Source organism: Dasypus novemcinctus, chromosome 2 (assembly GCF_030445035.2).
Source record: "Dasypus novemcinctus isolate mDasNov1 chromosome 2, mDasNov1.1.hap2, whole genome shotgun sequence".
Classification (NCBI taxonomy): Eukaryota; Metazoa; Chordata; class Mammalia; order Cingulata; family Dasypodidae; genus Dasypus; species Dasypus novemcinctus.
In genome coordinates, this window is record NC_080674.1 from 170,505,283 (window position 1) to 170,527,827 (window position 22,545).

The 22,545-nt window shown below is 43.4% G+C and overlaps 1 protein-coding gene across 2 annotated transcripts in view; it reads right to left on the bottom strand.

The window, feature by feature from the left end:
* Positions 1-22,545, bottom strand: part of C1QTNF2 (C1q and TNF related 2) — a 67,419-nt gene that overhangs the window by 24,287 nt on the left and 20,587 nt on the right. The window contains exon 1 of one of the 2 annotated variants that reach the window (XM_058281694.2): positions 3,284-6,468. The exons of the other annotated variant lie outside the window; for it this stretch is intronic. The gene's annotated coding sequence lies outside the window, so the exon portion shown is untranslated. Of the gene's footprint in view, positions 1-3,283; positions 6,469-22,545 lie in introns of those variants that run through there. 2 annotated transcript variants of the gene reach the window in all.

Below are 22,545 nucleotides of genomic sequence, written 5' to 3' on the forward strand. Positions count from 1 at the left end.
TGGGAAGGAAAAACAGAATGAGAGATACAACAAAGCAGGGAGCACAGGTGGCTCAAGTGATTAGGCACCTCCCTTCCACATCAGCGGTCTCAGGTTCAGTTCAGTTCGGTGCCTCCTAAAGAAACAAGGAAGACATCAGTTTAAAAGTATGTGACATCAGCAGGAATGTCTTCATTGAGTAAATCTGATTGTCCATACTCCCTTACAGAGTATGAACAGTAAGTGAGATAATATAGTTACTGGCCCACAGTAAGCACTCAGTAGTAGACATGTTATTTTGATATAATAAAGATGTGAGAGAACAAAGAGAGATGATATGAGAGGAGAAGGCTGCTACACACATGTGGATAAACAAGCAGGCCTGGGTTGCTCCTCTTCCTCTGGAGGATGGTGCTAATGGTACACCTGTGAGCTTTGACATAAACAGAGAGGAAGGTGGTTCGGGATGCTCTCTTACAGCAAGCCATGAACACAAGGGTGCAGCATTTCTATAGGAGTGCCCCACTGTATACAAGTCTGTAAAATTCTGACTCAGTCATCTGATGACCCACTATCTGCTAAGGTTGCTATGGGGAAGGGCCTCTGGCTGAGAGGGATTAAAAAAGCTGTAGAACTCTGCTCTGCCATGGAGGAAATCACAATCTGGACAAGAGGTGACCAACTGGCTGGTCAATGGCCATACACAGAATGGAAGATTGCACTTTCTTTTTTTGTTTTTGTTTTGTTTTTTTTTAATTTGGAATAGTTGCCAATGAAAAACCTGGGAGATTTCATGTTAAAACCAAGATTTCCAGCATTTCGTGAAAACCTGGAGGACCTGACAAAGCTAGGCCTGCATTCTTGCAGGCCACCAACTGGCTGGCACTGGAGCAGGCCTGCCTTCTGCAGTGTCCTTGGTCCTCACCGCTCTCAAATGTCATGCTTCCCATTCCCTCTGTTGGCATCTGAGCTTGCAATCCCTGATCTAGAAGAGAAGAGTAATGATTTTCCATGTATATTGAGTGTTCTTATTTTGAAGATTTGATGTTTCTTATCTGCTTTGATTCTCCCCACAATTCTAAGAGGCTGATCCTACCATCCCCACTTGGTAGAAGAGAAAACAGCTCAAAAAAGCAAAGCCGGGTGGAGCCCAGGCCTGCTGAGTCAGGGTCCAGGGCTCCTGTCCCTCCACCACAGCCCCCCCTGCATGGGCAAGGGACATATACATGTAAAGTCTGAACAAACAGGGCAGCTCTGGGTGTGTGGGGTGTAAGTTTAGAAGTAAGCCATTAATAGAAGTGCACAAATTCAGGGGAAGATGGTTTGCCTTGAAAAAAGATTTGGCATAGACTTCCTTTCAAAAGTAAACCTAAAATAGAACTTGATAAACAGAAATGAGATTTTTATAAGAGTTTATCTAATGGAGGCAAAGCAGGATCGGCAGGCCTTTGATCTGGAGGAAGAGTAGGGGAAGCTGTGGCTGTGGAGACGCACTCTGCGACCCAAGATGAATATTCTGGAGTAAGAAGTGAAAGAGATGGGACTGGAGGAAAGAAGGTTCAGTCATCTGTGTCCAATCAGCAGGGGCAGGATGAGAGAACCAGGACAGACAATGAAGGGGTTTTCAGAGAAAGAAGTGGCATTTTGGGGGTGTTGGCTGAAGATTTGATAGAGACAGAGTAGTTTCAAAGATGACCCTAAACTTGTGAAAGAAATTGCAATTCCATCTATGACACCACATAAAGAACAGGGTGGATACACTGGTAAGTGAAAAAAGTAAGTTACCACATGAAATGTAGAGCATGAGTCTCTTTGAGTTAAAAAAAAAAAAAAGATAGACATAAATACATAGAGATGTGTATATATGTGCTGAAAATTTCTGAAAGGACACAAAATCTTGATAACAGGCTTATCCCTCAGAATTGGGAAAGGAAGTTTGGGATTTTACTTTTCTCCTTCTACTTCTCTCTGCTATCTGGACTTCTTACCAAGATCATGTATTGTTTTTATAATGTTTAAAACAAAGTAACACCGAAGTTTAAGGATTGGAGGACAAGCAAAGGTGGATTCACTGCTGGTGGCTGGGAAGAGGCCAGATATTTGGGAAGAAACAAACTCTGTGGTGAGTTCTAAGTATCCGAATAAAGGGTGGTAGTGAGGTTCTGAAAGGTCTGGAGGGCTGAGGAGCTGGCAGATGAAAGCAGGAGTAGTGGGCATGATTACCAGAGAACGGGATAAGCCAGGGAGGATGGTGCAGTTGGGAGGGCGATGAAAGGACAGGTTTTTAAGTGTTAATGGAGCATCAGCCTTGGGTTGACATATATGGGACACTGGCATTGCCACTGTTGCTGGTTCAGCACAGAAGGGACGTGGGGACTCTAGAGATAGCTGGTCTAAGGAGGGGACCTCACCCCTAAGCAAGGAGGGCCCCTGAAGGGCTCCGGGCAGGAGAGCTGTGTGGTCAAAGAGCCAAGGAGGATCACCGTTAGGTTCTGAGAAGAACCTATGGTGTTAGGGGAGCGACTGGAGCTGCAAGAACAGCAAGGGGCCTTTGCAATAGTCACCTGAGAGAGAAGATTCTGGAATGGGGCAGTGGCAGAGGGGATGGAGAAGAATAAAGTAAATTAAGACAAGGCTGGCAGAAAAATTAAGACAAGGCTGTCAGACAAGTAGTTTGGAGGAGGCAGGAGGTTGTGAAGAATTGGGTGCAAATCTCAGTGTACCATTTCATGACTTCTTTGAGCTCAGTTTGACTATCCATAAAATGTACTGAATCAAAGAATGGAGAGGAGAGAAATTGAGAAGGTGCTCAAAGGATGTGGGCACAGTGCCTGGCTCTCAGTAAACGTTCACTATAATTATTAGCTTGGGTTTTGGATTCAGACCTATGGGATTCAAGTCCCTTTAACTACCAGTTACTAGTCGTACAACCCGGGGAAAATCAGTAAGACCTTATGAGCCAGGTTCTTTTGTAAATGGGGACAACTAGTTGTCCTGAAGATGAAACAGGTCTGCCAGGGTCTGGTAACAAAGTTGGTGCTCAAAACTTGGTAGAGTTATTACTATCTTAACAGGTAAACCACTGTGCACAGAGCCGGCACACAGTAAGCACTCAGTAAATGTTAATCAGTGTCATAATTCGTAAGCTGAGATCGAGAGCCAGGAACCCAAGCGCCGCCGGGGCCTCTGCCCCAGCTCGGTGCCCCCGAGCACCGCGCATCCTCCCGCTGCGAGTCCACACTTCCCGCCCCTGCCAGAAGGCGGTGCAAGTGCTGGCCCCGCGGGCAGCGCGCTGGACACTCACCCTCGCCGCCTCCGGCCGCGTCCTGGGGCGTCCGGAGCGAGGGAGCTCTCAGCCGCGCTTCGCGTCCCAGCCTCCTGCGGCGGCCCGGCCCGCCCGGCCCCAGGCATAGTTTTCTCATCCCGTCATGGGCGTGAGCGCCTTCCTCCCGGTCACGTGGTCCTGCGCGCGGCGCCGCCCGGGCGCTCTCTTTAATGTCGTTTGGAAAAAAACTTCCAGCGCCGTGACAAAGTGGGTGTCGGTGCTTCTCTGTGCGTAAAACTTGCCCACGAGAGTGACTGGATCTAGGTGGTTGCAAGGGTTTGGGTGCGCGTGTCTGCGCACACGTGAGCGTTTACCTCACTGGATCGAGAGGGCCTGTGGGCACAACAGTACGTTCCCTGTGTACAGCGTGTGCATGTACTTGAGAGTGATTATTAATCAGTTTAAGTTTTTAGTTGTGTGTGCGTGCAAAAAAATGCATGTGTCCAAACGTCCCCAGGGCTTGTCTTTGCACACGTAAACACACATGTGCAAGTCTGTAGTGCACTTCAGTCACTGGATGTATACCGTAGTGGTTGGGTATCTCTGGTGGGTGCGTGTTTTAATTTGTGTATGAGTGTGCATAACCACGTATGCACATGAAGTCTCTGCACCAGTGTTTATGCATGTTTAAGTGTGCAGAGGCTCATTCTGTCTTTTATATGTACGTGTGCCTTAGTGTGGATTTTTTGGGATGTGAGTGTGCACACACAAAATGGTGTGCACATCTCTCTCCACCCCAGAAGGTGAGGCTGTGCTGGCCTCACTCGTCTGGTCCAGCCTCAAGTCATTGAGAGAGGTGTATCCTGCTCAAGGGTCCTAGCCCAGAATAAGAAGAGTGATCTTATTTAGGTAGCGATCTTATTTAGGAAAGAAAAATCACCAGAGGTCTGATATTTGCTTCTTTCTTTTCTTGCACTGCTCTCTGCCACTACCTATCAGCATTTTGCTTGGCTGCCAGAGCATCTGGTTAACAGCTGGTATGCCAGACAAGGTTTGCAGTCAGAAGTCAATTGCAGGTTTGAATGAGAATTCTAAAGCTGGTTCTACCCCCTTAGACAAGTCAATTAACCCTTCCTTTTCTGAAAACTGGGGAGAATAATAAATATATTGCTTTCTGTCTTTCCCAAAAGTTGGGATACTCACCCATAAAGCTGTTTGGTAAACCACTGCACTCTGTAATAAATGCTTACTGAGTGAATGGGGGCAGGTGCATTTTCATCCTTTGGAGGAGACCTAGAGACCTGGAACCTCCACTTTTGTTAAGTCTAGCAGAGACAGTCCTTGGAGCCTTGTAGTGTTGGCGGCTTCACATAGCAGGCATTTCATGATACACATTAAATGATTGTTCCAGGACCTGCAGGAATTACTGCAGCTGGAATAGGGTTCAGAATTTGTCTTTTATCAGTCTACAAACATTTATTACCTATTTTGAGTGTTGGGACAAGGAGATGAACTTCTGTCCAGTAGAGAGAATAAATGAGAAAAGAGCACCATTAAGAGGGAAAATGTGGTAAGTGTCATAGGAAAGGTACAAAGTGTTATAAAAAATGAGAGGATTTTTCCCTTTGTTTGGTTCATTTCAATTTGTTTCATGTCCCTTCATGTTTAGAAAACATGCCCAGCATCGAATAAAAGAAGATGAATGACATTATAACGATAATGGTGACAGAGAGTTTACAATCCAGTAAGGACAGTAAAATACCAGATGTGGAAGATTGGCTTGTTCCACAATTGTTCAAACCTCACTTGATAGTGCCTTCCTCTACCACAGAGGCTGGAAATGTGAAAACTCATTTCCAAGACTCCTTGCTACTGGGATTTCCATTGAAATTCAGAGTTTGCAAGTCATGAGTGCTTTTTTTAAAAAAAAAAAAGATTTATTTTATTTATCTTTTCCCACCCCCTCGTTGTTTTCACTTGCCGTGTTATTTGTCTTGTTTTTCTAGGAGGCATTGGGAACCAAACCCGGGACCTCAGACATGAGAGGGAGGAGCCCAATTGCTTAAGCTACCTCCATTCTCTGCTTTGTTATATGTCTAATTATGTTTTTCCTCATGTCTCTCATTGCATCATCTTGTTATGTCAGCTTGCCACACCTGCTCATTGCGCCAGCTGGCTGTCCTGCTCGTCCTTCTTCCTCTTTAGGAGGCACTGGGAACCTCTGCTCCCCACTTTGTTGTGTCTCTCATTATTATTTTCTTTGTGTCTATTGTTGTGTCAGTTTGCCACACCTGCCCATCGTGCCAGTTGTCTTCTTTAGGAGGCACTGGGAGCTGAACCAAGGACTTCCTTGTGGTAGGCAGGAGCCCAATCACTTGAGCCACATCTTCTTCCTCATCAATGGTAGAATGATTTTTGACAAGGCTGTCTAATCCACCATGAGCTGGGTCAGAACAGTCTAGTCAACAAATGGTGCTGGGAGAACTGGATATCCATATTTCAGTTTCTTACATTTTGTCAGTGTTGGAGATCATGGAGGAAGGAAAATATATGGTGCATCCAAGCCTAAGTGAATCCGGGAGCCAGTCGCCCTCAGCGGTCCCGGCGGTCACTGCTGGCAAGTGGGCGGTGGCAGCCCTGGGGACAGGCTTCCTCCCCTGCCCCCGCACCCTGCACCCCATCGCTGCCACCCCGGCTGGAGAGCGCTAGGCTATGAGTGCTTGTGTAAGACCTGAATTCAGAATTAAGCTTAGTGGGGAGGAGGCAGCAGTCTGGGAGGCATCCATTTTGTGGCTGCCGACTTAGAAGGTGCAGTGTGGCTCTGAAATTCTGGCAGTAGTTTCCTGTCCTTGAATTACACCTAAGATGGTGTCTTTCTGAAGCCAGAAACAGGTCCAGAGGTTTCCTTACTGGTTGTGGCAAAAGCAGTCCTTCCTTTGGTAAGTACTGGGACATTGTTCTGGGAATGTTTGCTCTGCAATGATTCTGTTTGCACTTAATAACCCTTTATTAAATCCATGTCTGATTAAAATACTAGAAGGGTTCTGTATCTTCCCCTGAAATCTAATTGTAGTCATGTAATAAACTACAGAGAGCAAAAATAAACTGCAGAGAAAAAAGGATGAGTGTGGATCAGAACAGGTTGGGAAGACATCCTTTGCTGGCATTGTCTTTCTTTCCTCTTTCTGTCCTTCTCCAACTTCCACTTCGATTCTGCAATTACCCTTCAAAGTAATAAATCACATGATTATCGAGAAAATACCATGCATGAGGCATTCTGCTTGATATTGGGGTCACAGTGGTGAATAAGTGCAGTCCCAGACAGCAGACTTGGCCCAGTGGTTAGGGCGTCCGTCTACTACATGGGAGGTCCGTGGTTCAAACCCCGGGCCTCCTTGACCCGTGTGGAGCTGGCCCATGCGCAGTGCTGATGTGCGCAAGGAGTGCCCTGTCACGCAGGGGTGTCCCCCGCGTAGGGGAGCCCCACGCGCAAGGAGTGTGCCCCGTAAGGAGAGCCGCCCAGCGCGAAAGAAAGTGCAGCCTGCCCAGGAATGGCGCCGCACACACGGAGAGCTGACCCAACAAGATGACACAACAAAAAGAAACACAGATTCCCGTGCCGCTGACAACAACAGAAGCGGACAAAGAAGATGACGCAGCAAATAGACACAGAGAACAGACAACCGGGGTCGGGGGAGGGGAGAGAAATAAATAAATAAAATCTTAAAAAAAGCACAGTCCCTTTCTCCATGGAGTTTATGACACATGTTAAACTAGCATTCAAATATTCATATAATTCAAAATTGCAGTAAGAGTTATGAAGGAAAATAAGAGGGGCCTATGGGAGAAAATTATGGTGGGGAGTGGAGAACTTACTTTATTTGGGAGGTTTGGGAAGACCTCTTGAGTAGGGAATATTTAAGCTGAAGTCCCAAAAGATAAAAAAAGAAAAAAAAAAAAGGGTTAGCCATTCAGGGAGTAGGAAAGGAGTGGAGAAAGGTGCCAGGCAGAAGGAGCAGAGTGTTAAAAACTAGGTTAGCCATTCTAAACATCTTTCTAATGCTCTCCTCTTTAGCCTTTACATAACCTCACTAACTTAAAGCCTTCTGATTTGACCACTTTGCAGCCATGTCTCCTATTCTTCCTCTATGGCAGGGTTTCTCAACCTTGGCACTATTGACTTTTGGTGATTGATAATTCTTTGTTGTGGTGGTTTGTCCCGTACATGGTAGGAAGTTTAGCAGCATCTCTGGCCTCTCCCACTAAATGCCAATTTGACAACCCAAACTGCCTCCAGACATTACCAAATGTCCCCAGAGGGGCAAAATTGACTTCCATTGAAAACCACTGCCTTATGGGTAGCCCTACTGTGGCCAGGGTGAGTTTTTTGCTGGCTCCTTCATACACCTTTAATTTTTATGTTTCTGCACTTCCAATTGCCATTCTCTCTGTATCTGCAATTCTGCTTCTCCACAAAGCCGTACGCATTACCTACTAGAAAGTCATGGTTTTTATCAGCTCAACATTCCTCCTGCCATTGGGGGAATTCTGCTTGGATGACTCACATGTGTTTTGGGTGGTGGGGAAAAGAGTAGTCCATCCAAGTACTCTGCCTGACCTCTGGCTGCGGAAGCATGGGGACCAGGTATCCATTCTTTTTGTCCCCTGTTAGTCAACATGTGACTGGTAGGCATGTGAGCCAGAGTCAATAAGAGGCTTTCCATGTTATCTCCATGAGGGTGAACTGCTTTCCTTCTGAATTATTAACTATAAGGATATAGTGCTAGGCTACCACTAGAAGTATCACTGGCCACATGCATACCTTGACACCAATATACTGACAAAAGCAGATTTAAGCAGAACTAAAAGGTGGAGAGAGAGGGCCATGACCACATTATTAGAGCTCTTTATTTGGGTAATTGTGCTAAAATATTCATTTCTTTATATTCTTTCTCTCTGGGTAGTTTGAGTCATTTCTGTCAGATGCATTGGAATTCTAAGGCAGTATCTTTCAATATATAGTTCAAATTTCTCCTCTTCCAATGAGGCCCTCTCAACACAGACCAGTCTGAAGAAAATGCTTTCTTTGAATTCCTTACTAGTAGTTTGCTAGAGCTGGCAGCTGATTCAGTGCATCTCTTTCCAACTTTGAGTTCAGAACACCATTTTGGCAGCTTAAAATCATTACAGTGGGAGAAATTACACCATGAAAATTAACAAACACTACAAATCAGGGTTCTTCCCCAGCCCTTCTGCCCCCAGTCTATTTATCAGCACACCACTGTCTAAATCCCTTTTCTTAAAAAAATTATTTTTATTATTTATTCTCCTCCACTAGTTGTTTGTGCTTGCTGTTTGCTCTGTGTCTGTTCATTGTGTGTGCTCTGTCTGCTTTTTAGGAGGCACTGAGAACCGAACCTGTATCTCTCATGTGGGATGGAGGTGCCCAGTTGCTTAAGCCACATCCATTCTCTGCTTGTCGTGTCTCTCATTGTGTTTCCTCATTATTTTTCCTCGTTACATCATCTCACTGAGCCAGCCTGTCATGTCAGCTCACTGTCTTGTCCATCTTCTTTAGGAGGTACCAGGAACTGAACTCAGAACCTCCCATGTGGTAAGCGGGCACCCAACTGCTTGAGCCACATCTGCTATCCATAAATCCCTTTTCTATATCAACATTCATTTGAATATTAATCACTTACTGATTTATGACATATCTTGCTTTTTGAATATGGTGAACGGTACTCCCTGACCTACACTGCAGTTGAATCTTAAGAATCTTAAGCAGGAAAAGATTCTGAGAAAAAATTTAGTCCATGGTTCTCATTTTACACATGAGGACAAAATGACTTGATAGTTAGTTATGGAGCCAAGACAAAGAAAGGGTCCAAGATCTCTTGACTTACATCCATTATTAAAATGTAGGCTCTCCTGGGTTTCCTCTATGTCTATTTTCAACCTTTCTCCATTCCAACTTTGCTGGAAAACTGTTTAAAAACATTTGTCCAATCACTGTGAACAGCTTGTGGCCAAGACCCATGTTGTCAGATACTTACTTTCAACAAGAGGCTTTGGTACTTTGGAGTTCTCCAGAATGAGGTCATTCCAGATGTGTTCTCACTGATGTGGCAGCACTGGAGAGACAGCTGTTCATAGACAGGCCTAATTGCCATTCCACTGACTCTTAAGCCAGCAAGGCTGGGGAACTGCACTCACTGGTGCAATGTCATTTGAGGTTAAAAGATCAAACTGGCTCCAGGTTAAAAGGTCACAATATTGGAGTGAATGTTGGCTGCTCTGTGTATTATGTCACTTAGAATGGAACAAGAGGACAGTTCAACTCCAGGGAAAGTTTAATTAGCTTGAGATTTGGCAATATACATAAAAATTTAAAAGACAGTGGATTCAGTCCAGCAGGAATTAACAAAGAAGGGCTAGAGACCTGGGAGAGAGGAGGTGGGTGGAGAGGAGTGAAAGAGGAGTTTTAGGATGGTGTCCAGATTACTGTGCAGAGAAGTAATATGTGATGAGGAAGAGGACAGAATCTCCCTGAAAAATATACACAGTCCAGGTCAAGGACATGAACGGAGTGGAAGACAATCCTTCTTGGAAATTCCCATTCTCAGAGCTCTGTCCCAATGCCCCTGGCACAGCCCAGGCTCTTGGGGGCTGGATATGGCCAAACCTCTCCTGAGTCCAAGGGGCTTTTAAAGGGCCCTGGTGCTCCGGGCCTGCCTCCAGCTCCCCTCATACATCCTCAGCAGTTTCAGCGTCCATGGGAACAGTTCCACTGGGATGGGGTCACATCCCTCGAACGCAGCCTCAGGGCTCCATTTGGTTCCAAGTTGAGGCCTCCGCTGGGGTTCACCAGCCCATCGCTGATGGCAGCAGAGTGGTGAAGGGGTTGAATTAAATCCTGGAGAAACACTGCCCTGTCCTACCCTCAACCACCTTTTCCCCTTTGCTATTTCCTTGTCTGAAGTCCCTGCTAAGGTTTGTGCACTTCACCCCCAAATGCAAGACCTATAGCTGGAGGGGATTCAGTCAATCCTCTGAGAAAAACACTGCACTGCTCTGTTAGAATCCTCTCTATTCCAAGTCTATTATGATGTTTCTCATAGCTGCAATGGGTTTAAAGACTTGGCTAAATCTGTGGCATATAGAGTCTCTCAATCTATACCAAAATTAAATATTTACAAACAGCCAAAAAATTAAAAAAAATATATACAGTGTACTTTTTTAACATAACTTCTATTTCCACGGCCTTATCCTGGGTGTGTGTATAATGATATTCACTGCAACCCTTCTGAGTGAAAAAAGACTAGATTATGTCCATCAATAGGGGACTAATTAAATAATTATACATACATAGAGTCAGAACTTCATATACTATTATGGAATTGCCTCTAATATATTGCTAAGTGAGAAAAAAAAGGAGCAGTATGATGTGTATAGTTTGCTACTATTCAATTTTTGTGTTTTTTTTTTAATGTGAGAAAAACACATACAAACCCACACACTTCTATGGGCTTAATCTATCTCTAGAAGGCTAAAGAAGAAATTTTAACATAAGAAGTTGTTTCTAGAGAGGCAAACTGGAAAACACTGGTAAGAGGGAAACTTATTTTTGCTGTCTTCTGGAACTATTTTATTTTTAAAACCATGGGAATGTATTACTTATTCGACTCTCTCACCCTCCCCTCTCCCAATAGAATGAAAAACAAAGTGCATGCTGTACTGCAGTTCTTGGAGATTCTCTTTTTTTTTCCTCTTATGGATGAGCTGGAGATGTGACAGAGAGTTTGAAAAGTTAATACTAGTAAACCACCTAGAATTACATACTTTCTTTTTAAAAAAACATTAAAAAAAATAGCAGTTTGTTACACCTTGCCAATTTGGGAGCAAGAATTTCCCTCATTATACAGCCAAAGAAACTGAGGCACAGTGGCAGGAGTCTTCCCAAGTTACACAGTGAGAGTCAGGGGTAGATGAGAACTACCCCTGGGATGAGAACTCGGATCTTCGTTTCTTCTACTAGGCCATATTTTGCAGGACAGAGAACTTCAGCAATTTGAGTAGTTATCATGGAAAGGAAAAGAGGAACCAGGGAAGTCTGAGAGGATCTTCTGGCTTAAAGGTTCAGAGAGTTAAAATCCTGAATTAGCTGGTGTTCCACTGCAAATGAAGTCAGACCAAAATAGACACCACTTATATTCCACAGGAAATGACCTAAAAAATGTCCAACTGGTTACCAGATGTAACTTGAAGGGCCTCAGCTGGAAAAACTTAATTTGGAATCTGATGCAAAAGGCTCTTGAGGAAATTTCTCAACTCATTGTGCATATCAGAAATGAACAGATATTTGATTTGAGGGAAATGCTCTGCTAAGAAGTCTAGAGACTTCTATTTTGTAGAATCAAACTTGTCCTTTGAAAAGGCAGCCCACAAATAAATCTAGAAACTGAGGCTTTGCTGTGTTTTTCCAGCATAATTTTAGAAGGGAATATGAGAAATAAAGGGCCCATCCCTGCCTTTTGGCTGGGAAGAAAAGTAGAAATCCAGATTAAGGAAATGTGACATTATTACACCGCATAATTTTTTAAAAGTTGGAGCTGTTGTAAAGTGGAAAGAGACTAATTTCTCTAAATCTTATATTTTAAAAGCTTAAAGAGAAAAAAAACCCATATCTTTATAATGGAGAAATTTAGTGGTTACCCAGTTAGCCAAGCGAGCAAATTTAGCATTACTAAAACTACAACAACATGATACAGTATATTACACATAATATAGTGTATTAAGGATTCAGAAACACAACACTCCCACACACATACAGTACCCAGTATTGGTTTTTAAACTACAGTCCCTCAGTTTCAAACTCACCTTCCTAAGATATGCTCTACTGTTTGATCCTGGGACTGGAACATTGAAAATCATTTTTCTCCTTTTCCTTTGCCAGCCAGCCTTCTGCTAGCCTTTGCCAAAATGTGGCAGTAGAAGGAGACTGGAATTCTAGAGAAGTGGCAAGGAACTTTGCTCCTTTCTGCTTTGCTTCCTGTTCCTGTTAGCATCACCCTAGCAAAAGTTCCTCACCCTAGCAATGACAGTTATTTCCAGTCAGAACACATTTTCCCACCACAATCTCAGAACTAGCCTCATTAAGCTTCAGACATACCAGTATCAGCTAGTAGATGCCCTCTTTGTCTGATCTCCATCCAAACTTCTAAATTTAAATAATCTCAGACTTATCCAAACTTCTAAATTTAAATAATCTCAGGCTCTTTTCCTTGTTCTCCCAGCCAAAGGGATGGTAATTGCTTCCTACATTTATTATCTTTGTGATACTTCAGTATTCCTTTTGTCTTTCCAGCTGTCAAATATCTGATGACGAATTCTTTATATTAAATTATCTCTGTTAAAGTAACCGATGCAGTTTGTGCCTCCTGATTTGATCCTGACTGACAGAGAAATTGGTACCGGGAGCCCCAAGACCAAACCCTCAGAGATGGCATTTCTAAGACTGGGATTTATCTTTAGACTTAAATGCAGTATTGTATTTCTTGACATGGAAATGGAATGCTGGTAATCCTAGGCCTGGAGTGGCACTGATTAAATTATTGGTTTGAAGTTATTGTGATGAATAACCTACTAAAGCAGGTGCCCAGGAACCACATGGCTGCTGGGATAATGATGAAAGTACAAGGACCGTGGGATGGGATGCTTTATTCTGAGTGCACTGGGATGCTTTACAGAAATAAAATGGCAATCTCAGGTCTTTCAAGTCCCAGTCAGGGAAGCAAAGGGCTTCTATTGCAGTCTTAAAAGTATCTCAAATCTCTTAAGAGTTGTGAGAGCATTCTTGCTGAAGTTAAGACAATATTTAATTGTGAAGGTTACAGAATTGAATTCACTTTCATATAAAAGTCAGGGTGAAGACCATGAGAGAGTGTGTCCCGAAGACTTGGAATGAGGACATCTTTGTGGACTTGGATGAAACTGAGAATCTTATTCCCTAAGTAATTCTGAGTCTTTCTTGCCTTCAACTTCCATTTCTGAGATTAGCCTTCTCTTGCTTGAAGACACTTTAATAACTTCACATGAGGCAAGTGCCTTTCATGGACATGTTTATTTTCCAAGATCTACTCCAAATAACCCTGTTGCCACTAGATTCATAACTAGGGTCAGATCTCAGCATATTCCAGAGGAATGAGTACAAAATCTGAATTTAAGGAAAGAGCGTATACTTCAAAATAATGCAAGATTTTTCTGATTTATATAAGCATATATGGGAAATGTGTATGGACATGGATTCTAAGAGTGTTAGACCAAAGAGGACAGAATATAATGGAATCTAACCGATTGAATTGATTGATATGTGTATACTTACCATAGATTCTGAATTTAATGTGTTAGACTGTACACCTGGAAGTGACTGTAAGAATTTACTTATTTGGATGATGAAAACTTGGACTCTATAGTAAATATAAAGTTGGATCAGGTAGAATTTATTGATATGGGTCCACTAAGCAGAGATACTGGCATCAATGCTGTAGCTTGAGTAGTAAGAAAGGGCTCTGACAGTTTGTTCAGGTGGTTGGCTGAAACTAGGACAAAATCTGGCTGACATTACCTGAGGTCAAAATGCCAGAACTGCATGGTATAATGTAAATGAAGGGATCCAGAGGCTTAGAGAGATTGGAATGCTTGAGTGGACTGATCATGTAAGACCTACTTATCCACCACAGGAATGTCCAGAGGACATACCTTTCACCAGGATTCTGAGGAATAAATTTGTAAGACTAACTCCATCTTCCCTAAAGAACTCGGTGGTTGTTCTTCTCTGAGGCTAGATATTATTATGGGAAATTCTGTTACTGACCTGGGATCCTTAAACACAATGGGGATGATTGGATCCAGGTTGGCAGAAGTCAAGTGGCAGCTCTTAATCATCAAGGACAAGATGGGCATGACTGTCATAATAAACAGCGACTCAAAGCAGCAATCAAAATAGTCTGACTCACAGAGACCTATGACACTGGCTAGTAGATCATGGGGTACCTAGAAGTAAAAAACATTTACTTGATCTGTATATGCAGAAGAGTTCTAGGTCACGTGAACAAAGGTATAATATGAATTACGATAAGAGTTTCAGCCCCTTAAGGTTTTTTTCAAATATTATGTCTTTTGGAAATTCAGAGGGTGGAGTATAGCAGTTTGATATGGTTATGAATTCCAAAAATAGATACTGGATTATTCTTGTAATCTGATCTGTACGTGGGCATGATTGAGTTATTTTTTTTTTTAAGATTTATTTTTTGTTTGTTTCTCTTCCTTCTCCCCCCCCCCAGTTGTCTGCTCTTTGTGTCTGTTCTCTGTGTGTTCTTCTGTGACTGCTTCTATCCTTATCAGTCACACCGGGAGTCTGTATTTCTTTTTGTTGCATCGTCTTCTGTTGGCTCTCCGTGTGTGCGGCGTCATTCCTGGGCAGGCTGGACTTCCTTTTGTGCTGGGCAGCTCTCCTTGTGGGGCGCACTCCTTGCACGTGGGGCTCCCCTATGTAGGGGGCACCCTTGTGTGGCACAGCGCTCCTTGCGCGCATCGGTACTGTGTGTGGACCAGCTGCACACGGGTCAAGGAGGCCTGGGGTTTGAACCGTGGACCTCCCATGTGGTAGGCGGAGGCCCTGTCCATTGGGCCAAATCCGCTTCCCTGATTGAGTTATGATTAGGGCATTGAGTCCCCACCCTTTGGTGGATGAGGACTCACAGATAAAAGTCATGGCAAAGAACAGAACTGAGAATTTCTGATGTTGGAGTTTTGATGTTGGAGTTTGATGCTGAAGACTTAAGCTGAAGTCCCAGGAAGTCAGCATGCAGAGGAAAGAGAAGCCAGCACCAGGAAGAAAGGAACCTTGAGCCCAGAGAAAAGCAAGCCCCCGGAATGTAGGAACCCAGGAAGCCTGAACCCTCGCAGACATCAGCAGCCATCTTGCTCCAAATAGACTTTGGTGAGGGAAGTAATTTATGCTTTATGTCCTGGTATCTGTAAGCTTCTACCCAAAATAAATACCCTTTATAAAAACCAAAATAAAAGAGTTTCAGTCCCTTAATCAATTCCCAGCCTTGAGACAGTTTACAGAACCAAAGTTCCTTGAATGAAGGGAAGACTGAGTCCCCTTGGGGAAGGACCCTGTTACACTGCCAAAAATTTATACTGCTAATCCTCTCCAAGCTTTCCAAATGAGACCTATGGCCTTTTACCAGGGTAACTGTGAATTGGAGAAAAGGAAATGATCAGACATTTTGGGGATTATTAGACACTGGTTCAGATGGCATTAATTCCAGGAGACCAAAAACATCACTGTGGTCCACCGGTCAGAGAAGGGGCTTATGGAGGCCAGGTGTTCAATGAAGTTTTAGCTCAGTTCCATCTCACAGTGGGTCCTCAGTTCCAGAATGCATAACTGGAATAGACATACTCAGCAACTGGCAGAACCTCCACATTGGCTCTCTGACTTGTGGTGTGAGTGTTCCTAGAACGGAGTAGAGAAGCCAAGTGGAAACCACTAAAACTGCCCATAACTAGCAAAAAGAGTAAATCAAAAGCAATACTGGGCAAGTGGCTCAACTAATAGAGTGTCCACCTACTATATAGGAGGTCCAGGGTTCAAACTCAGGGCCTCCTGACCCATGTGGTGAGCTGACCCATGCACAGTGCTGATGGGCACAAGGAGTGCCATGCCAGGCAGGGTAGTTCCTGCGTAGGGGAGCCCCACATGCAAGGAGTATGCCCCATAAGGAGAGCCACCCTGCACAAAAAAAGAAGCAGAGCCTGCCCAGGAGTAGTGTCGCACACATGGAGAGCTGATGCACGATGATGCAATAAAAAGAGACACAGATTCCTGTGCTGCTGACAAGAATGCAAACGGACACAGAAGAACACACAGCACACAGTGAATGGACACAGGAGCAGACAATGGAAGGGGAGGGGAGAGAAAGAAATAATAACATCTTAAAAAAAAAAAAAGCAATACTGGATTCCTGGAGGGATTGCAGAGATCAGTGCTACTGTCAATGACTTGAAAGATGTAGGGATGGTGATTCCCACCACATCCGCATTCAACTCTTCTATGTGGCCTGTAGAGAAAACAGATGGATCTTGGAGAATGACAGTGTATTATTGTAACTTAACCAGATGATGACTCCAATTGTAACTGCTGGTCCAGATATGGTATCATTGCCTGAGCAAATCAATACATCATTTGTTACCTAGTATGTAGTTATTGATCTGGCAAATGATTTTTCCTCAATTGCTGTTAGTAAAGATCACCATAAACAATGTGCTTTTAGCACGCAAAGCCAGCAATATACCTTCACTGTTCTACTTCAGAGGTATATCAACTCTCCAGCACTATGTTATAATCTAGTCTGGAGGGATCTTGATTGTCTCTCCCTCCCATAAGACATCACTCTGGTCCATTATATTGATGATATCATGTTGATTGGCACTAGTTAGCATAGCAACCACTCTGTAGTTATTAGTAAGGCATTTGTGTGTCAGAGGGTGGGAGATAAACCCAACAAGAATACAGTGTCCTTCACACTCCTTGCATGTGGGACTCCCCTATGTGGGGGACACCTCTGCATGGCATGGTACTCCTTGTGTGCATCAGCATTGTGCATGGGCTAGCTCACCACACTGGCCAGGAGGCCCTGGGTTCGAACCCTGGACCGCTTATGTGGTAGGTGGACACTCTATCAGCTGAGCCACATCTGCTTCTCATGCTTTCAAAATACAAAGGAGGGAAACGGACTTGGCCCAGTGGTTAGGGCGTCCGTCTACCACATGGGAGGTCCGCGGTTCAAACCCTGGGCCTCCTTGACCCGTGTGGAGCTGGCCTATGCGCAGTGCTGATGCGCGCAAGGAGTGCCCTGCCACGCAGGGGTGTCCCCCGCGTAGGGGAGCACCACGCGCAAGGAGTGCGCCCCGTAAGGAGAGCCGCCCAGCGTGAAAGAAAGTGCAGCCTGCCCAGGAATGGCGCCGCCCACACTTCCCGTGCCGCTGACGACAACAGAAGCGGACAAAAGAAACAAGACGCAGCAAACAGACACAAAGAACAGACAACCGGGGTGGGGGGGGGGAATTAAATAAATAAATAAATCTTTAAAAAAAAAATACAAAAGAAGCACAGCCATAGAATAAATGTTCCTATTGCTATAGAGAGAAACTGGAAGGAAAACAGGGGTCATAGGTCCCAAAGAGTTCTGAAAACCTGCAGGGCATAATCCACTAGATATCAAAGTCTGATAGTCATCTATGGAACCATGGTTTCTTGTCTTGTGTCATCATGTGGCAACAGTCCCACACTTTTCAAGAGCTTGCCCAGTGGCAATACTTTCAGTTCCATCCTCATCAAGCATTGACCCTGAATTCTAGGCCCCACCCTCTGAGAACACATTCCCCAATCTTCAGGGCACAGGCTCAAACCCTCAGAATAGTGGAGTGGAGGCCAAACTCTCACCAATCCCTGGGAATTGTGTTCCACCCTCATTGAAGTCTGGAGTGGTAACACTCTTCCTAAATAACAGAGAGGAAGGCCCACCTCTCTAAGTACCAGGGCATACGCACACTTTTCCACACACATAGGCAGGGTCCCTCTTTTGGTCCAAGAAGATGTTTTTAGTTTGGACCTCAGCTTCCATGATACTGCCTTTGAACTAATTTTGCCTTCAATCTATCCCTTTTAGTCCATGCTGGCAGTGGCTTTATTCACACAGATCTCACAAATAGCTTGTTGGTTTTGCATGCAGTTCACAGGTGTCCCAACCATCAGACAACAGGACTTTCTGCAAATCCTTTCTGGATAACTGCATTTCCAATTCTGACTTGCAAGGAAATGGCTATTTCCATGTTAAGTCCTAATAATATGAGGCACTGTTCTCTGGGGACTTGTTTTCCAGAAGCTCAGAATTTTCCAAACCATTGATTTCTGGTTTCTTTGTGCCTGGAATTCAGTTCTCAATTTATCCCTTTCCTCTTGCATTTTACTATTAACTGCAAGGAGAAGGCAGGCTGCACTTCCCACATTTAGTTTAGAAATCTCAGATAAATATCCAAGCTCATCATTTTTAAATTCTGCCTTCCATCCAACATCAGAACATAATTTTTCCATGTTCTCTGCCACATTAAAACAAGAATTGCCTTTCTTCCAGTTTGCAATGAGATATTCACCATTTCTCTCTAAGGCCTCATTAGAAGTATCTTTAGTGTCCAGATTTATTCCAACAGTCTCTTCAAAGCAATCTAGGCCTTTTCTATCAAGCATCTCACAATTCTTCCAAAATATAGCCCTTACCCATTTAAAGAACTGTTTCCACATTTTTGGTATTTGCAATTGCAGCATTCCACTCTTCTGATAACAATTTCTGTTTTAGTTTGCTAAAGCAATATACCAGAAATGGATTGGCTTTTAAAATGGGGATTTATTAGGTTAATGGCTAAGACCATTAAAATGTCAAAATCAAGGCATATGGAAGCATCTTCTTTTCTGGGTCTGGATGCTTCAGCTACTGGCTTCCTCACTCCTGGGTTCTGTGGGTTTTTCTCTGTGCTTCTATGTTTCATTGGTTTCAGTTCTTGCTCCCATGGCATTCTTTCTGCTCCTGTGTTTTTCTCTGTCTCTGTGGCTTTTTCTCTCCACATTAATCTTGTTTATAAAGGACTCCAGCAAGAGGACCAGGACCCTGGGTCATACCTCACTGGAGTAATTCAATCAAAGCCCCCCGACTGAGGTAATTCACAGAGTTTTCTACAATATGTTCACACATAGAGGAATGGACCAATTCAAGAACATAATTTTCTGGGGTCCACAAAAGCCTTACACTACCATAATTCTTATCAAGGAATAGCAACAGGAATATGGCAATGGACTGAAGCCCATGAAATTTTTTGGTCTTAACTACTTAATGATCCAGAAGCATCTGCTCTGTACATGGAATGATCTACTTAAGACTCAGTTACAGGGAGTGGATGTAGCTCAGTAGGCTGAGCACCTGCTTTTCACATATGAGGTCCTGGTTTCAATCCCTGGTGCCTCTTAAAAAAAAAGACTCAGTTACTTGTCAATTGGGAAACAATAATGTAAAAGATAAGATACTGTTTTACAGGATATAGTATATGCTTCAAATTGGCAGCCTATCAATATGCGTATTTTTCTTCTAAGGCCTGATACATTGGTTCAGGAACTAAGAGGTGGAAGTGCGAGTGGATCCTCTCACTATCACACCAATAACCTATTCACAGAATTTTTACTTCCCATCCTTGAAACTCTAAGTTCTGTTAGTTTAGAAGTCTTGGTTCCCAAAGGAGGAATATTTCCTCCAGGGGACAAAAAAGGTGTACTGTATTGGAGGTTGAGACTGCCACCTGGCCATTTTGGGCTTGTGCTGTGAGGGTTAAACAGCAGTCCTGAAATTGGCCTGAGCTGTTTTGCTGAGATATCTGCATGGCACTGACTCTGGGTCAAGGCAAGAAATGTCCTCATTAGTAGTGTTACTTTGTAACTAGAGGTCTGAGGAGTTTCAGGGTGGTTTGTACCAGTCTGTCAGCATTGTTTATTGGTACCTGAGATTGGTGATTTATACTTGGTCTCCGGAGACCTCCCCTCCTCTCAGAAGGCTGTTGTTAAGGCTAGTTATATGGCAAGAATATGGCCATGTGACCAGCAGGGTATAAGAAACCCCAATTGAGACTCTATTTTGGGCTCCCTGGTTTTGAGATGTCCCATGCCCATGTTGGTGGTTCCTGATCCAAGGGATAAAGGGTATCTGTATGACCCTGTATTAGTTTGCTACTGCTTCTGGTAACAAAGTATCACAAACTTAACAGTTTACAACAAAATATATTATCTTAAATTCCTGGAATGCAGATGTGCAAAATCAGTTTCACTGTCATTCGGGCTGGTTCCTTCTGAAGACTCTAGTAGAGAATCTGTTTCCTTCCTTTTATTGGCTCGCGGCCCCTTCTTCTATCATCAAAGCCAGCAGAGCAGCATCTTGAAACCTTTGCTGATCTTTGCTTCTGACCTCACATCTCCTCTGACTGCCCTGCCTCTCTCTTAAGAGGACCCTTGTGAGTATTTTTCCCCACCCAGATAATCCAGGATAACTTCCTACCGTAATTTCCTTAACTTAATTAGTTAAGTCCCTTTTACCATGTAAGGGACCATATTCACAGGGTTTGGGGTTTATAATGTGGACATGATGAGGAGAGGGGATTATTTTACCTACCATAGGCCCTTACAGAGGGAAGATAATTTTAGCAAATACCTGGCCTGTCCAGACCCCCTGCTGTGGGCCAGCCATTGACTACCATGCATATCCTTATTTTATTGCTATATTCTATCCTTTTCTTGCAATAAATTTTAGGTTCATTAGCATTATTATTTGGGGTCCAGTGAATATTCTTTAACAATGGAACTCTGTCTAAACTGCTGCTGTTAGTGCAGCACCTTTCCTCACTGAACCACCAGGCAAAGAAGGGTGATTTTATTGCTTGATGGTGTTTGATCCTGATTACCAGGGGGAAATTGGGTTGCTGGTACACAACAGTAACAAGAAAGACTATGTCTGGGGCCCCAGGGGATGCTCTGGGGCACCTCTTAGAGCTTCTGTGCCCAACAGTAACTGTTAGTTAAAAAACATAAGTAGGGAAGCGGCTGTGGCTCAATCCGCTGGGCTCCTGTCTACCATATGGGAGGCCCTGGGGCATCCTTGTGAAGGCAGGGCCACCCCCACGCTGCAGAGTGCCATCCGGCCCACAGATGCCACAGAGTGCTGCAGAGAACAGACTCAGCAAGGTGACAAAACAAAAATAGGGAGACAGGCAAGAACACAGAGGAGCATGCAGCGAGTAGACACAGAGAGCAGACAGCATGCAAAAAGCCACAAAGGGGGGTGGGGTGGGAATATAAAAAAAACCCACCAAAACGAAAAAACTAAAAAAAAAAAAAAAAGAAAAATAGAAAAAGACAAGACCACCCTTCAGGAATGAATGTTTGGCTCACTCAACCAGATTAAGAACTCCGACCAGCTGAGGTCCTGGCTGAGGGCAAAGGAAATTTGTTTGAAGGAGTAAAATAAAAGAAAAAAGTCATAAATATCAACTATTGCCTTGTAACTAGTTGCCAAAATATGGAAGGTCACAGTCTACTTGTTATGAATGTGTATGAGATATATAAACTGATTTTCTTCTCTCTCCTCCTCATTACTTTTTTGGAGTTATAAGTTACATGGCATAAAATTCACCCTTTTAAAGTTTATAATTTGGGGAGTGAGTGTAGCTCAGTGGTTGAGTGACTGCTTCCCACGTATAAGGTCCCAGGTTCAATCCCCAGTACCTCCTAAAAGATAAGAATAAAGTATGTAATTCAGTGATTTTTAGTATATTCACAAAGTTGTACAACCATCAGTGCTATATAATTCCAGAAAATTTTCATCACCCAAAAGAAAACCATACCTTGTAGCTATCACTCCTAATTTCTCCCTGCCACCCCTCCCCCCATCCCTTGGCAACCACAAATCTACTGTCTCTATGAATTTGCCTATTCTGGATAGTTCATATAAATGGAATTATACAATACATGAAGTTTTGTGTCTGCCTTTTTTTTTACTTACTATAATGTTTTCAAGGTTCATCCATGTTGTAGCATGCACCCATACTTGATTCCTTTTTATAGTTGAATAATATTACATTAAGAGATATACCACATTTTGTTTATCTGTTCATCTGTTGATAGACATTTGGGCTGTTTTCACTTTTTGGCTATTATGAATAATGCTGCTATGAACACTTATGTACAATTTTTTTTTTTTAACTTACTGGAGCTGGGGATTGAACCCAGGATCTCATATGTGGGAAGCCAGCATTCAACCACTGAGCCACATTGGCTCCCCTTATTTTTTCACTTGTTTGCTTGTTCTTTAGTTGTTTGAGGTTTTGTTTTCAGGAGGCACTGGGAACCCAGGACCTTCCCATGTGGGAAGCAGGCAGTCAACGGCTTGAGCCACATCACACCCCTATGTATAAATTTTTGTGTGAACATGTTTTTTTTCCTCTTAGATATATTCCAAGGAGTGTAACTGCTAGAGTCGTATGGTAAATCTGTGTTTAAAGTTTTGAGGAAATGCTATTAATAAATTGTTTTTCACACCATTTTACATTCCTGCTAGCATTGTATGAGGATTCCATTTCTTTGATGGCTAAAGATGTTGAGCATATTTTTATGTGTTTATTAGCCATTTGTA